Source organism: Equus caballus, chromosome 2 (genome assembly GCF_041296265.1).
Source record: "Equus caballus isolate H_3958 breed thoroughbred chromosome 2, TB-T2T, whole genome shotgun sequence".
Taxonomy (NCBI): Eukaryota; Metazoa; Chordata; class Mammalia; order Perissodactyla; family Equidae; genus Equus; species Equus caballus.
Window position 1 is genome coordinate 90,986,381 of NC_091685.1, and position 18,137 is coordinate 91,004,517.

General features: G+C 37.4%; 1 protein-coding gene across 8 annotated transcripts in view; it reads right to left on the reverse strand.

Moving 5' to 3' along the window:
* The window catches only part of ARHGAP10 (Rho GTPase activating protein 10), a 287,552-nt gene that overhangs the window by 136,904 nt on the left and 132,511 nt on the right, over positions 1-18,137 (reverse strand). The gene's annotated exons all lie outside the window — the stretch shown is intronic.

Consider the following 18,137-nt stretch of genomic DNA (forward strand, 5'->3'; position numbering starts at 1 on the left):
CTTCCACCTTCTGGCTATTGTAAACAATGCTGCTATTAACATAGGTATACAAATATCTCCTCGAGACCCTCCTTTCAATTCTTTTGGATATACACTCAGAAGAAGAATTGCTGGGTGTGCCACAATAAGAAATATATATTTGGTCTCTGACCCCATTTCCTGGCACACAGCTCTTAAAACCCTTGGAATCTCCGAAATGATGTGTTTTTTGGTATACTAATGAGAAGATGGGGCTGGGGACACCCGCAGAACCTCAGGATGAGGGATGGTTGCCAGGGGAACCAACCATGTGATCAGACCTTTGAAAGTTTCAGCCCCACACACCTCTCGGGAGGAGAGAGGGGCTGGAGATTGAGTTCAATCACCAATGGTCAATGATTTAATCAATCATTCCTACGCAAAGAGGCCTCCAGAAAAATCTCTGGGTTTCAGAAAGCTTCCAAGCTGGTGAATACATGTAGGTGGTGGGAGGGTGCTGTGCCCAGGAAGGACGTGGAACCTCCAAGCCCCTTCCCTCATACCTTGCCCTTTATATCTCTTCACCCAGTTGTTCATTCATATCCTTTAAAATCCTCTCTTCCATAATAAATTGGCAGTAGTTAGTAAACTGTTTTCCTGACTTCTATGAGCCGTTCCAGCACATTACTGAACCCAACAGGGTCATGGTAACCCTCCATTTATAACCAGTCAGTCAAAAGCACAGGTGACAATCTGGACTTGCATTTAGAGCCTAAAGTGGGGAGGGAAGTCTTGTGGGACTGAGCCCTTAATCTGTGGGGTCTGCACTAGCTCTGCTTAGTGTCAGAATTGAGTTAAATCATAGGACATCCAGTTGATCTCCACAGAGAATTGGGAGAATTACTTGGTGTGGAAAAACTCACACATCTGAAATACAGAAGTACTCTGTAAGTAGGGAGAAACAAAGTCTTCCCTCACGCTGGGTCATACAGTAATCTATTTTTAATTTTTTGAGGAACTGCCACACGGTTTGCCCCAGCAGCTGCACTGTGTGCATTCCCACCAACAGTGCACAAGGCTTCTAATTTCTCCACATCCTCACAAACAATTGTTATTTTGTCTCTGTCTCTCTTTTTCTTCTTTATTTATAAATGAAATACATGCTTATTAATCTCACCTAAGTATGAACAAAATAAAACCAGAAAGTCATTTTTCACCCCATCCCAATTCCACTTCCAAGAAGACAGCACTGTTAACCATTTTGTGTGTTTCCTTCACATTTTCTCGGAGCCCTGTGTTGGCCCTCAGGCCCAAATGTCAATCTTTCTCAGTTCAGTTTATTCATACATTTGGAGATTCTGCCAGAAAACTCAATATCAGGAGGGAATACTAGGTAGAAAAGCCATTAATAATTACCCTTAACCTGCAGGTGGTTTCTGGAATGAAACAAATTTTGTATATTTGAACAAAAGTATAGAAATAAACTTTTCTGGCAAGAAATTAAAGGTAAAACATGGAAAACCGGAAACAAAAATAGACGGTTGAAATGGAAAATATATATTAATTCTAATTTTATATTGAATATACTTTTTAAAGTTACCATTCCTATAACAGTACTTCACCTCATTTTTAACTACTGGATAATCTTTTTCAAGTAAAGGAGGCTGTAAGAATCAACTGTAATTCAATAATCACCACAATTTTTATAAAGTACTATAAAGTATAAAGTACTCCAAAAGCACTGAGCCAAATATGAATACACAGAGCTCACAACACTCACTCCCACAGGCATTATGCTTTCTCCCCAAATGATGGTTATAAAGCATAAGAGAAGAAGTTATTTGCTTAAAATTCACTATGAAGTAACTATAGCTGCAATTGACAAGCTCTTGTTTGCAACCATTTTCTCCATTCCATGAACTTCATGGGGGGAAAAAAATCACCAATAATCTCCCCATCTCACTCCTGAACAGCAAAATGGCTCTTTATTGTCTACCCCAACTCTTCCTGCACTGGCCCAGCTTCACCGTCACCTTGGCACTACAGAGCGCAGAACCAAAGTTTCACCTCCTCTAGCTCTGCTACTCACACATCCTTTTGGAGCAAGAATCAAGGCAAGATGCCCAGACAACCAGGCTGTTTTAAGTTTCTCAACCAGGACGTGAAGATTTTGGCCTTTATTCTTAGTAACCCACACTGGGCTCAGGGGAGTTAATTAAAATTGTGAGGCAAAACTTCAAATGGCACGAATGTTTTTCTTTACATCAGTGAAGTGATAAAATAATATTTACTCATGGGGGGTCTCAGGTCTGCAAGAATGCTCCATTCTCATAAAGGAGAAAAAATATCTGGAGACCTCTCTAACAATTATATTTATTCAAACATTTAACATATGATTAAGTAAACAAAAGTTTAAAATGAAAAATAAGATGTTACAGCAAATATAATAGAAAGCTGACATGTTTTCTAATCCAGAAACGGCAAAATTAGCCGAGAAAATGGGACCCAAGGCCAAAAATGGCCACCTCTGCCATGGGAATACAAACACAGGGTCTATAAACATTCAATTCAATAAACACTGAGTGTCTACTGTGCTTTAGGTCTTGTACCAGAGGGTCAGGAATTATTTACTGAATACCTCACCATGTGCTGCTAGGCACTGGGCCGAGCATACAGCTCACGAAGGGCTGACGTACTAGCAGAGAAAGCAGAAGGTCAACAAATCACAAATAATCAATTAATTACAATTGTAGAGAGTGCTGCAAAGGAGTCAGGCAGATAACTGTAAATGAGTGAAGCCAGCTATGTAGGAGAAAAAGAATGAGTGATACGGACATCAGAAGATGTATGCCCAAATATAAAAGCATTCAACTTCAAATATGTTCAATCATGTAGTCAAGATGACTTGTCTGCGAGCTAATTCAGCTGCCAGTCTCAGTAGGCAACTTCAGGATTTCAAGGTGCTATGGGAATAAGAGAGGAGCGCCTGACCTAACCCTGGAAGTTAGGCTTTCCTGGGGAAGGGACATTTAATCTGAGGCTTTAAGGATAAATGAGCCATGTCGGAGCAATAGGGCCAGAGTAGTCCCCTAAGCCGAGAAGGCATACAGGAGTGAAAGAGCATACTTTGGAGGAGCTGGGATCAGCCTCATTGCTGTCCCTATAAACCAGACGGAGAGTGGCACAACAGAAAGCTGCGGTGGCAGCCTAGAAAGCTGGCTGGTGGCCACCTAGCCCTTGGTGGCATACAGAGGCATGCAGGGCCTCCTTGGACATACTAAGGATTTGGTTTATCCTAAACGTCACTGAAGGTTTTTAGTAGGGCAACATCATGACCAGATTAAAGGTGTCCATTGAACACTGGCTACTGGGTGGAAAATGGGATTGAAGACAGGCAAGAGATGGCTGCAAAGATTTGTTAGACGAGTGAAGGATGAGATAGAATGGCCAAAACGAAGAAAAAGAAATGAATGGACTTGAGAAATATTCAAGAGGTGCTTCTACACGCTATGGGCAACAAAATAATGAGCAAGAAAGCTGTCACTGCAAAGATAAAGAATAAAAGACAAATCAATTACAATATAGCATTAATACTAGTAAAGGCATTCAGCGAAAGCCAAAAACAATTGAAGCGAATAAGGACGGAATATTCTTACATACACAAAATCTGACACTGAGCCTGAAGAAAATGCTTTGTACTTCAAGTTCCTTTTTTCCTCCTAAGGTTTTCCACTGATATGTAAGGGGAAATACTACCTACTACAGGTAGATGCTTGGATATTCACATAGAACAGCAAATAGAGATGTTGGATAAGAGAAAGAATCATTGGTTCTGGTAACTTGAAACACAAGAAAAATGTGTTGAACAACAAAGAGCTTAAAGAGTTATGAACTAAAATTATAGATATCAAAGTAGAGAATAAAGCAATTGTCAGGCTTCCGATGAAACAGCCATATTACGTCTGGATAAAAATCCACAGTGGCATAAAAACTGAAGTATTATTATATGTCTTGCCTCCAAGCACTATGACTAAGACTGGAGCCACCTAGCCCTCTTTGTGAAATACAGCAAAGAACAAACAAACTTGTTGAAAGATGAGAGACTAAGTAGAAATATATCACCTACAAGGAAAGAATTCTATTTCTGTTTACATTTGGACAAACAATAACATGGTAACTCAAAACAATTCCACTTTTGAGAATTATTTCATCACACTACACATTCTTCAGAACAGTTCATACTGGCAACACATTACTTAAAGGGATCAGTCACTAGTATTACAAAAAGCTGGGTTCCCATCCTATCACAGACTGCTCACGGCCATCCCCTGTCTACTCAGCTCCTACCTCTAAATATTCCTGTAGGAAAAATAAAACATAGTACAGGAAAGCAAGTTTAATCATTTTAAATTCTCCAGTTTCTTCCCTTTTTTTAATAATCAATTGCTAGGAAATCATTAAGCAAAAATGAGACTAGGAAACACTGCACACATTTTAAACTACAATATTGGGGCCGGCCCGGTGGCCAAGTGGTTAGGTTCGCACGCTCTGCTTTGGCAGCCCAGGGTTTCACTGGTTCAGATCCTGGGCACGGACATGGCACCGCTTGTCAGGCCACACTGAGGCGGCATCCCACATGGCACAACCAGAAGGACCTACAACTAGAATATACAACTATGTACTGGGGGGCTTGGGGGAAAAGAAGAAGAAGAAAAGAAAAACAAGAAGATTGGCAAGAGTTGTTAGCTCAGGTGCCAATCTTTAAAAAAAAAAACTACAATAGCGTCTCATTGTTAAACCAAACTATAAAAACTCTCTAGTTTTTGAAACAAAGACATATTTTATTAATAAAATTTAATGAATATGTAGGACAACATGGTGAATATAAAGATAGCAAAGAATAGAAAATTTCACAACAATGTGCTGGATTATTTACATTTACATAAAGAAAGAAATAGCAATTATATCTTCTCCATTTCATGGAGAGGCTAAGGTGACAACATTAGTGACTTCATTGGAACTAGAACTAGAATTGAGAAAGTTCTAATTTTTGGTTCTTGGAGCCAATATTGCTGCAATGCATTACACTGGTCCAGCTGAGGACACAGCCATCTCTTCTTCATCTAATAATTCATTTCAACCACACTAATATCTTAGTATCAAAACTGTGCCAGACACTGGGCTAAGTTCTGAATAATTCACAGCAAGGCAAAGCTGATTCCTAGTGAATATAAAGACAACAGTATAAACTTCATGAAGAAAAATGGACTTGATAAAAGAGAGCAACTTGCCAGGGCAGTCTGTCTTTCTTTACTTAAAACCATAATTATTATCTGTAGAGCACAACATCGAGAATTGAAATCTGAAGAAAGAAACCCTTGGGTTAAATACGTTCTTGTTCTTAAATCTGCATCTCAGTTTCTTTTCATTCACTCATTAAAAAAATATATACTATTATGCATCAGGCACTCCCTTAGGCTCACGCATGAGAAGCATCTAAGAAGCTATTATCTGTATTCTATATCTGACCCTGTATCAATTAAATCTCTTTCCACTGCATGTTTTCTAGTTCTATCAAAGCATGTGGAAGACAAGTGTTTTCCTTACATTTTAGCTAACAGATGATAATGCCTATATATTAAGAAAATATACAAAAAGGTAAGAGTGGAAAGAAATATTCACAAGACATTGATGAGCTGTCAATTAATGAGATGTTATTGTAAACAGAGAAATCAAAAGAGAAGACTAAGAAGTAGCTACCAAAACTTACAATGTTAACAATCAGCAACACTCTACTTTTCTATGAGGAACGTTGAAAAGGAAAAGTGAAAAACCAAACCAGCACGTTACAAGTCCTGCACTAAATTTTATCCTGAGAAGGGGAAAGTGCCAAAGCCAAACAAAACACAGAAATGTAGCTGTCATAATCAGTTTCTCATAAAGGTTGCTGGGAAAAAAATTTAAAGCACAAATCTATGAATCATACATTTTTCCAGAGATGATAAAAGCATTTGCCTGAGTTTACTAACGGTGAAGACTTTATAATAACTTCTTTCTTCTGTCCACCAAAAAGAGGTTCCAAATAGAGCAAGTAAGCAATGACAGAGTCAGAAGTAGGATTATATTCTCCAAAAAAAGTGAAGTCAAATCATTAATCATTAGAGAACTATTGCTTTGCTTAGAATGGAGAAGGTTCGAAGAGAACACTGTTCTCTCTCTAACAAGAACAAGATGGAGAACCTATAAAATCAGTAGTTTTGTTGGTTTGTTTTTAAATAACTATCTGAGAATTGAAGACACAAAAAAAATTTAAAGAACTACAATGCAGAAAGTAACAAGCCCTTTCTTGGAGAGAAATGAACACACACACACACACACACACACACAAACACATAGGCACACACATGGCTCCTTTCATCCTTTGTGAAGCAGCTGGACAAAGAGGAAGCCATAGAGAAAAACAGTAGAATTTTAAAGTTTTAAAGGTAGAGTATGGGCTGGTGTGATAGTTCAGAATCCCTAGAAGACATAGACACAAAGAGTGTTGGAACCCACTCTCCAACTGTTTCCCATGGGACTTCACCAAGTGCTCATGAGGCCATCTGAGAAGAGGGCTGAAAGAGATGCCCCCTGACGTATGTGTGCTAAGTGTGAGGGGTAGGGCAGGAGAACTTCCAGACAAGGCTCTGAAAGCATCCTCAATACATGTGAAGCCTGTGACAAACAGAATCTAATTAAAGTAACAACAGTCTCAGCTCAACTGCCAACTGAAGTGACAGCCCTACACATTAGCAGTCTGACAGAAGAATGGGCATGCCCTTTACTAGGCATAAATATTACTTACTTTAGTCTCTGCTGCTCTCTTACACACAATATCTGGCATTCAACCAAAACAATCACAGGGCATGCAAAGAAACAAGAAAACGTAACCCAACATCAAGAGAGCAAGCAGTCAAGAGAAGCAGATCCAGAAATAGCCCAGATATTAAAGGGGAAAAAATCAGACAGAAACCTAAAAACACCTACAGGCATACTTCGTTTTATTGCGCTTCACTTTATTGCACTTCAGATATTGTGCTTTCTAGAAATTGAAGGTTTATGGCAACCCTGTGTGGAGCAAGTCTATCAGCATCATTTTCCAACAGCATTTGCTGACTTCATGTCTCTGTGTCACATTTTGGTAACTCTCGCAATATTTCAAACTTTTTCATTATTATTATATGTGTTATGGTGATCTGTGATCAGTGATCTTTGATGTTACTATTATAATTGTTTTGGGGCACCACAAACCATGCCTACATAAAACAGGGAACTTGATAAATGTTGTATGTATTCTGACTGATACAACGACCAGCCATTCTACCATCTCTCTCCCTCTCCTGGAGCCTCTCTATTCCCTGAGACACAACAATATTGAAATTAGGCCAATTAATAACTCTACAATGACCTCTAAGTGTTCAAGTGAAAGGAAGAGTCTCACCTCTCTCACTTTAAATCAAAAGCTAGAAATGACTACGCTTAGTGAGGAAGGCATGTCAAAAGCCGAGACAGGCCAAAAGCTAGGCCTCTTGTAACAATTAGCCAAGATGTGAATGCAAAAAGTTCTTGAAGGAAAATAAAGTGCTACTCCAGTGCACTCACAAACGATAAGAAAGCAAAGCAGCCTTATTGCTGATATGGAGAAAGTTTCAGCGGTCTGGAGAGATCAAACCAGTCACAATTTTCCCTTAAGCCAAAGCCTAATCCAGAGCAAGGACCTAACTCTCTTCAGTTCCGTGAAGGGTAAGAGAGGTGAGAAAGCTGCAGAAGACAAGTTTGAAGGGAGCAGAGGTTGATTCATGAGGTTTAAGGAAAAAAACTGTCTCTGTAATGTAAAAGTGCGAAGCGAAGCAGCAAGTGCTGATGGAGAAGCTGCAGCAAGTTATCCAGAAGGTCTAGCTTAGAGAATTAATGAAGGGGCTACACTAAACAACAGACTTTCAGTGTAGACTAAACAGCCTTATATTAGAAGAACATGCCATTTAGGACTTTCATAGCTCAAGAGGAGAAGTCAATGCCTGGCTTCAAAGCTTCAAATGATGGGCTGACTCTCCTGTTAGGGGCTAATGCAGTTGGTGACTTTCACTTGAAGCCAATGCTCACTTACCATCCCCAAAATCCCAGGGCCCTTACGAATGACACTAAATCTACTCTGGCCATGCTCTATAATAATGAAACAACAAAGCCTGCATGACAGCACATCTGTCTACAACATGGATTACTGAATCGTTTCAGCCCACTGTTGAGACCCACTGCTTAGAGAAAAAGATTCCTTTCAAAATATTACTGCTCACTAACAACGTACCTGGTCACCCAAGAACTCTGATGGAAAGGTACAACGAGATTAACACGTTTCCACGCCTGCTAAGACAACATCCATTCTGCAGTCCATGGATCAAGGAGAAATTTCAACTTTGAGTCTTATCATTTAAGAAACATATTTCATACAGCTACAGCTGCCAGAGTGATTCCTCTGATGGATCTAGGCAAAGTCAACTGAAAACCTCCTGGAAAGACATTCACCATTCTAGATGCCATTAAGAACATTCATGATTCATGGGAGGAGGTCAAAACATCAGCAGTAACAGGAGTTTGGAAGAAGTTGATTCCAATCCTCATTAATGACTACCAAGGGTTCAAGATTTCAGTGCAGCAAACTTCATTGTTATCTTATTTTACAAAGTGTCACAACCACCCCAGTCTTCAGCACCCACCACCCTGATTAGTCAGCAGCCATCAACACTGAGGCAAGACCCTCTACCAACAAAATGATTACAACTTGCTGGAGGCTCAGATGATGGTTAGTATTTTTTAGCAATGCAGTATTTTTAACTAAGGTATATACATTGTTCTCTTAGATGTAATGCTACTGCACACTAACAGACTATAATATAGTATAAATATAACTTTTACATGCACTGAGAAACCAAAAAATTCATGTGACTCACTTTATTGCAATGTTCACTTTATTGTGATATCTGCTTTATTAAGGTAGTCTGGAACTGAACCCACACTATCTCCAAGGTATGCCTGTATGTGTATGTTAAAGGATCTAGTGTAAAAGATGGCCAACATGCATAAACTGATGGGAATTTCGGCAAAGAGATGGAAACTATTAAAAAGAGACAAATGTTATACACAAGAAATGGAAAATAAAACAACAGTGACAGAGAATTCAGGAGCACAACTTTCATATATGCAAACCAACCAATCTCAAGTCTATATCACAAACCATCCCCTTTGTCTTACTCTCACACACCAAGCCAGTATTTACCCAGCCCTAAAACATCCCAGGACCAGATACCAGACAACTAAAAACTAACCCTATAGCCTACAGCCCAATGACATTATTCAAACTAGCCAATCCTAAGCTGTTTCCCCTTCTCTGCATGGCCTTTCCCACAGAAACCCCAATAAAGGCTCTGATCTAGGATTTTCCCTTGCTCCTTCCTGACTCCTGACCAAAACCTGGTGTTTCCCATGTGTCCCTGTGTGGTATAGTGTGCCCTCCTCTCCTGGAAACTGTGAGTAAAAAATTCTCTTCCAATGGCATTAGCCTCTCCATGCCATCACCCAATTACTTTCATAAATTAAAATCTTTCAGGTACAACAGAAACAAATATCAAATGGTCTGGCATAATGCAGTTGGAATCCCAGAAAATAAAGAAAGAGAAAATGGAGCAAAAGTATCTGAGGAGATAATGGCTAAGATTTTCTAAAACTGATAAGAAATATCAACCCACGTATCCAAGAACTTCAATGAACCCCAAGCAGGATAAAACAAAGAAAACCACACCTAGGCACATCATAAAAAGAAAATCTTGAAAGCAGCAAAAGAAAAAGACAACATACAGGGGAACAATAACAAAGATAGATGACTTGTCATGAGAAAAAAAATTGGAGGCCTGAAGAAAATGGAATGACTTCTTTGAAGTGCTGGGAGAAAAAAATCCTATCAATCTAGAATTCTACATCCATCAAAAATGAAGGCAAAATAAAGACATTTTCAGACATACAAAACATGAAAGAATTCTTCTCTAGCACACCTGCATTACGAGAAATGCTCAAACTAAACTAGCCTAAGGAACTTAAGGGAAATGGCACGAGATAGAAACTCAGTTCTGCAGAAAAGAATGAAAAAACTCAGAATGGATAAAAATGTTGGCATAAAAAAAGACAAAAAATCATACATACACATATATATACATATATATGTAAATAAAACAAATTTCTTTAGAAGATTACTGACTATTGTATTCATCAAGTAAACGTAGTAACGTATCATTGGGTTCATAATGTATGTAGAATTAAAACATATAATAACAAGGACACAGAGGGCAAAGGATAGTTACTGTTGTAACCGTCTTATATTTTTTTTATTAGAAGTAGATACTATGAATTTAAAAATATGTTATACTCTCTAGGACAAACTACTAAAAATGCACATACAAAGAGGCATAACTAAAAATCAATGGAGAAGATAAAATGGAATACTAAAACAACTCAATTCACTAAAAAGAAGTCAGCAAAGGAGGAACAAAGAGCAAACAGAACAAACAGAAAACAAAACCAAGATGGCAGGCTCACACCCATACTTATCGATAATTACATTATATGTAAATTAAATAAAACCCTGATTAAAAAGCAAAAGCTAAACAGACTGGGGTTTTTTTAAAGCAAGACTCAATTACATGCTGTTTATGAAAAACAAAGTTTAAACCTAAAGACACAGACAGGTAAAAGGAAAAGGATGAAAAAAGATATGCCATGTAAACACTAAGCATAAGAAAGCTAGTATGGCTATATTCATATCCAACAAGGTAGATTTCAAGATAAAGATTATTAGAAACAGAAAGACATTTCATAATGATAAAAGGGTCACTTCATCAAGAAGACACAGCAGTCAAATGTGAATACACAAGCAAGCAAAAGAGCTCAAATATTCAATACATGAAACAAAAACTGACAAAATTAAAGGGAAATGGGCAAGTCCTAATCATAGATAGAGATTTTAACATCCTTACTTTAGTCACTGACAGAACAATACAAAAAATCAAAACAATATAGAAGATTTGAGCAACACTACCCATTAACTTAATCTAACTGACAGAGAACACTATACCCAACAATAGCAGAAAACTCACTGTTCTCAAGTGCACATGGAAAATTTACCAAGCAGACCACATCTGGGGCAATGAAACAAGCCTAGCAAACTTCAAAGTATTGATAAAATACAGAGTATGTTCTCCGACAAAAAGAGTATTAAAGTAGAAAAGAAACAATAATATTACATGTAAAAAATCCCCAATTATTTGGAATTTTTAAAACATTTCTAAATAAGACCTGGGTTAAAACTCAACCCCTATGTCGTCATCACATAAAAAATTTTAAAAACTACTTGGAACTGATTTACAATGAAAACAATGCACATGAAAATTTGTGAGACACAAGCTAAAGCAGACCTTGGAAGAAAATGTATAAATTTAAATGTCTACATTCAAAAATAAAGTAGATGTGCCTGTCCCAGTGGTGCAGTGGTTAAGTTCATGTGCTCCACTTCAGCGGCCTACGGTTCATGGGTTCAGATGCCCAGCACAGACTTAGCACCGCTCACCAAGCCACACTGTGGCGGCGTCCCACATAAAACAGAGGAAGATTGGCACAGATGTTAGCTCAGCAACAATCTTCCTCAGCAAAAAGAGGAAGACTGGCAACAGATGTTAGCTCAGGGCCAATCTTCCTCACAAAAATAAATAAAGTGGAAAATCAATTCTTCCATCTTAAGAAGTGATTAAAAAATAAAATCAAAAGTAAATAAAAGGAAAGAGTAAAAATAAAAGCAAAAACCAATGAAATATAAAATGGACAATATGAGTTATCTGAAAAAATTAATAAAATTGATAGAGTTCTAGGTAAGACTTATCAAGAAAAAACAAAAATCTCCAACGTCAAGCATTAAAAAAAGGTATTACTACAGAACACAGATATGAAAATAAGTGGATATGACGAAGAATTTTATGCCAATGAAATCAATAGCTTATAAGAAATAAATACATTCCTTGAAAACCACAATTTATCAAAACTAACACAAGTAAAACAGAAAACCTGAATATCCCTTTACCCACTAAACAAATTGAATCCATAATTTTTAAACTTCCTGCAAAGAAAACTCCAAACCAAGATGGCTTCACAGACAAATTCTCTCAAACACTTAAGGAAGAAATTTTCAAATAACAGAGCAAGACGAAAAACTTCCCAAGTCTTTTCTGAAGTCACCATAACCCTGACACCAAAATCAGACACAGACATTACAAAAAAGAACATAACAAACAATATCCCTCATGAACATAAATACAAATATTCTTAACCAAATATGACCAAAATGAATACAGTAATATACAAAGAGGTAAATACACACTGACCAAGTAGAGTTTATCTCAGGAATGCAAGGTTAGTTTAACTTAGAAAATTCAATGCAATTCACCTATTAACAGATTCAAGAAAAATATTTACTGATCATTTCAATAGACACTGAGAAATGTTTTGTCAAAATTCAACATCTATTCACAATTAAAACTGGGAATAAACAAAAATTTCTTCAAAACGATAAAGGCATCTACAAACCATCTCAGCTAACATTGCACTTCATAGTGAAATAATAAATGATTTTCCCCTAAGATCAAGAGTAAGGCAAGATGCCCAATACCACCACTTCTAGTCAACATATTATTGGAGGTCTTGGCAGTGCAATAAGACAAGTAAAAGACATAAAAGGCATACAGCTTGGAAAGAAAGAAAGAAAGCTGTCTTTATTCACACAGGATACCACTGTGTACATAAAAAGTCCTAAAGAAACTACAAGAACTTAAAAGTCAATTCAGCAATATGGTAAGACACAAAAACCAACAGTATTTCTATATACTAACCACATATTGGAAAAGGAAATGTAAAACATAGGACTTTTAAAAATAACATCCAGACACATAAAATACTTAGGGAAATTCAAAAAAGGATGTCCTTGACCCCTATATTGAAAACTATAAAACATCACTGAAAGAAATTAAAAACCAAATAGAAAGTCATAAACATGAATTATTAAGTCTCCATATTGATAGAATTGGCCTGTAGGCTTTTGTAGAAATAAACTGATTGTAAAATTTATATGGAAAAGATCAGGAATGACCAAAACAATTTTGAAAAAGAATAGAATAATTACACTACCTGGTTTCAAAGACTTACTATAAAGCTACGATAATAATAATAGTGTGGAATTGGAAAAAGAACAGACAAATAATAGATCTATGAAACAGAAAAGAGAATCTAGAATTAGACCTACACATACATAGTCAAATGATTTACCAAAAGATGCCAAAACAATTCAATGATGGTGAAGTCCTTTTCAACAAATGGTACTAGAAATGCTAGATATCTGTATAGAAAAAATAAATAACACTCAACTTGCACAAATCACACCATACAACCCCAAGAATTTTCATGAGTCACAGACTAATTATAAAGGTTTTATAAGAAAATTTGGGAAATTATCTCCACAACCTTGGTATAGATAAAGATCTCTTAGAACAGACAGTTCTACCAATAAAATTTCTTAAAACTGACAAATTCAACTTCATCAAAATTAGAATATTCCTCTCATCAAAAGACACTATTAAGAAAATGAATAGGCAAACCACATACGAGAGAAAATATTCACAACTAATATATCTGATGCAGGATTTGTATCCAGAATACTTAGAATAGCTGCTACAATTCAATAACAAAAAGACTAATAATATAATTTTTTAAATAAGCAAGATCTGAAAAGACACTTCATAACAGAAGAAACATAAATGGCCAAAAAGTATATGAAAAAGTGCTCAACATCACTAGTCATGATTAGCTCAAAGGAAAAAGACTAAGATAATCAAAGGCTGGTAAGAAGGTGGAGTAACTGGAACTCTCATATATTGCTAGTGGGAAGATAAAATTACTTTGGAAAACTGTCAATTTCCCAAAAAGTCAAAAAATATGTATGCATCTACATATACATACACACACCATGGACCCAGCAATCCCACTCCAAGGTATTATCCAGGAGAAACAAAAATGTGTGTCCACAAAAACCCCTGTATACAATTGTTCATTACAGCTTTACTCACAAAAGCTAAAAGCTTTTCTACGACCCACTCTAATGTTCTTTGGCATGCATCTTAAGAATAAATTCATTTTAAACTCAGGCTTCCATTTAAACACTGGAATCAATATTAAATGCGGCTTTTAGTATGCCACTGTCAACAATAACACCCTCAGGGCAAAATCTTACATTCTATGAGAAACACAGAAGCCCATATACAAGAAATGCTGTGTCTAATTCTACCCACTGCATTTTTTACCAATTCTACCTAAATTCTTTAAAAATAACTTCCTTTCCTATTCTCCCTACACTGGAATCTTAGTAGAATTCTTGAATGGTGCACCATCTCTGACAAGATAAAGCCACACAGGGCCCTTCACATTCTGGCTTTATGCATCCCCTGCACTATAACCAATGAAGCTGTTACACTTTTTTCTTTTTTTCCTGAAATATACACTCATAAATATATTCATGTAAAAGAAAACTGTAAAATTCCATTTGGGGCCAGCCCTGATGGCCTAGTGATTAAAGTTCAGTGTCTCTGCTTCGGCAACTCAGGTTCAGTTCCTGGTCGCAGAACCACATCACCCATCTGTCAGTGGGCATGCTGTGGCAGGAGCTCACATAGAAGAACTAGAAGGACTTACAACTAGAATATACAACTATATACTGGGACCCTGGGGAGGGGGAAAAAAAAATTCCATCCAATTCCACAAGCATTTGTTGGAGTTGTCTTATCAACTGCTTTAAAGAAGGGCTTCTCAACAGTGACACTACTGACAGATTGGACCAGATGATCCTTTGTTGTGGAGGACTGTCCTGTGCTGGATATTTAGCAGCATGGCTGGCCTCTATCCACTAGATGTCAGCAGCAACAGCCTGCCCTGGCCCATCCCCACCCTAGCTGTGACAATCAAAATGTTTACAGACATAAAATCACTCACAGTTGAGAACCTCTCCCTTAAAAGATTCTCTCAACATATTTTCTCAAGATTTCTCTGCTTCTTTGTAAGCTTTCCCAGTCAGCCCCATTCCCTATTGCTTCTGGGCACCGAAAGCACCTCAGACAGACCTCTGAACTGTGGTTTCTTCGTAAACCCTCTTAGACTGTGAGCTCCCTTGAAGGCAGGCCTTTTAGTTTCTGGTTTATTCTTGCATCCTCAGAGCTACAGTCAATGACTGCTTAGGTGCCTGAATGACATGCACTATAAAATACTTACAAATATTACTACAGCTAATGTACCACGAAAGCATTCTTCTTATTATTCAGTCCAATTGCATGGGCTTCTGAAAGCAACATATTCTGAACTTACTCTTTGAAAGTGACAAATAGTATAGTACCATGCACAAAGATGCTAAATAAAGTAATTGGTGCAAAAGCATCTTAAAACACATAATGCTTCAGATATACAGGTGATTTCATCCTCCCATTGTCAACAGAAAATATAAACGGGTGAATTATAAAAGATCTTACTAAGTATCTCGCCATCCTTTCAAGAGTGATATACTAGAAACTAGGCAAAATCAAACCAAATATAATATTTGAAATGTCAAACTAATGAGCGCAAAATGGGAGGCATTTTCTTTAAGCGGTGCCTGAATGTGATGTGTGGGAGAACTTCACAGAATGGTAGTTATTTATCCAGCAAATGTGTGGGGGTCACACAATGTGGCATGTGGCAAGCATGCCAGGAAAGCTAAAAGCACGATAGTTATATAACAAAACTGTCGGGCGGGGGTAGGGAGATGATATTCCGCCCTTCAGGAAGGAGAGCTGCACCTTCTGACAGACTACGGCTTGCCACAAGGAAAGCACCTACACAAAATGCTCTTCGCCAGCCTAAAATGAGTGACACGATCATTTCACAGGCCATAGTATTGGAAATGTGGCTGGCATAAAGTAGAGAATGTTTATAGTCATTTTAAGAGCCTTATTTTAGTTATTCTAAGTCTTTATTTGCAGCTGTGTTCCTTTTTTTTTAAGCTTTATCGATATATAATTCACATCATAAAATTTACCTACTTAAGAGTTTATATTTCAATGGCTTTTAATGTATTCACAGAGTTGTATAACCATCACCAAAATCAATTTTTAGAACATTTTCATCACTCCCCAAGAAAAGACACGTATCTATTTAGCTGTCACTCTCCACTTCCCTCCAAACTCCCAGCCCTAGGCAGCCACTAATCTACTTTCTGTCTATATAGATTTGCTTGTTCTGGATGTTTCTTATAAATAGAATCATACAATACATGGTCTTTTGTGACTGGTTCATTTCATTTAGCATATAGTTTTCAAGGTGCATCCACAGTGTAGCATGTATTAGTTCTTTATTCCTCTTTATTGTCATGATATTTTCTTGTGTGGATATACTATATTTTACCTATCCATTCATTATTAGACATGTGCGTTGTTTCCATTTTGGAGGCCACTATGAATAATGCTGCTACAAACATTCACGTACAAGTTTTTACATAGACAAAGGTTTTCACTTCCCTTGGATACATAACTAGGAGCAGAATTTCTGGTTCATACGGTAACTTTATGCTTAACTTTTTGCAGAACTGCCAAATTGTTTTCCAAAGTGGTTATACTATTTTAAATTTCCACCAGCAGTGCATAAGAATTCCAATTTCTCCACATACTCACAAATATTTGTTATCTGACTTTTTAATTATAGCCACCCTAGTGGGTACGAGGTGGTATCTCATTGTGGTTTTGATTTGCATTTCCCTAATGGCTAATGATGTTAAGAATCTTTTCATGTGCTCATTGGCCACCTCTGCATTTTCTTTGAAAAAATGTCTATTCAGATCTTGTGCTCATTTTTCAACTGGATTACTTATCTTTATTATCAAATTACTGAATTATAATATTGGGTTATTTTAAGAGTTCTTTATATATTCTGGATACAAGTCCCTTATCAGGTGTATCATCTGCAAGTATTTTCTCCAATTCTGTGGGTTTTTTCACTTTTTTTTTCTTAATTTTTAGTGAACTTTTAACTTTTTTTTTGGCAGGGGGAGATTCACCTTAAACTAACATCTGTTGCCAATCTTCCTCCCTCTTTCCTTCTTTTTTCCCCTCCAAAGTCCCAGTACATAGCTGTGTATAGTTGTAAGTTCTTCTGGTTCTTTTATATGAGCCACTGCCACAGCATAGCTACTGACAGACAAGTGGTGTGGTTCCATGCTCAGGAACCAAATCCAGGCCACAAAAGCGGAGTGTGCCAAACTTTAACCACTAGCCCATCAGGGCTGGCTTGTCTTTTAACTTTTTTGATGGTGTTCTTAAATGCTAACTCTTAGCCAAGACAGTCAAAACTTTTAGTGAATTGAGGGGAGGAAAATGAAGCACATATCCATCAAGTCATTGTTAATGAAAGCAGTAATGACTAGTTTGACCCCCACTCCACCAGAGCCATTCTCCCTTTCATTTTCAGTAATAGATTCCCCAAGAATTAGAACAGCACATGGATGTCCGGAAACATAAGAGAGCAATTTCCCAGCCTCCTTGCAACGAGGTACAACCTTGCAACTCCATTCAGGCCAATGGTATGTGAGCAAAAGTAGTGTGTGCAACCTGTGGAAAGCAGTTCTGCAAGAGACAGTGCTACATGACAAATAGGAGCGGGAATCTTGGACCTAAGGTGACTGGGAAGGTAAACCATCCACAAGAGGGAGCAGGATCTGACACCCAATAGCATGATATTCAACCCTGATCTGACCACCTCTAGGCTTCCTGAACAAGAGGAAAAGCAAACTTTTACACTGTTTAAGCCGTCTTATTTTGAGTTTTTCTGTTACATGCAACCAAACCTGAGCCAAAGTCACACAACGATTAAGCAAAAGCTCCTGTTTTACATCTACACAGATCAAATGTAAGTCCAGGCTCCGTCTTGCTGTGTATAAAGCACTACCTGTTGTCACGATGTTACCTCACTGCTTCCAACACAAGGAATAAAAAATAGCAAAAATTGATACCAGGAAATAAGACAAAATAAATTTA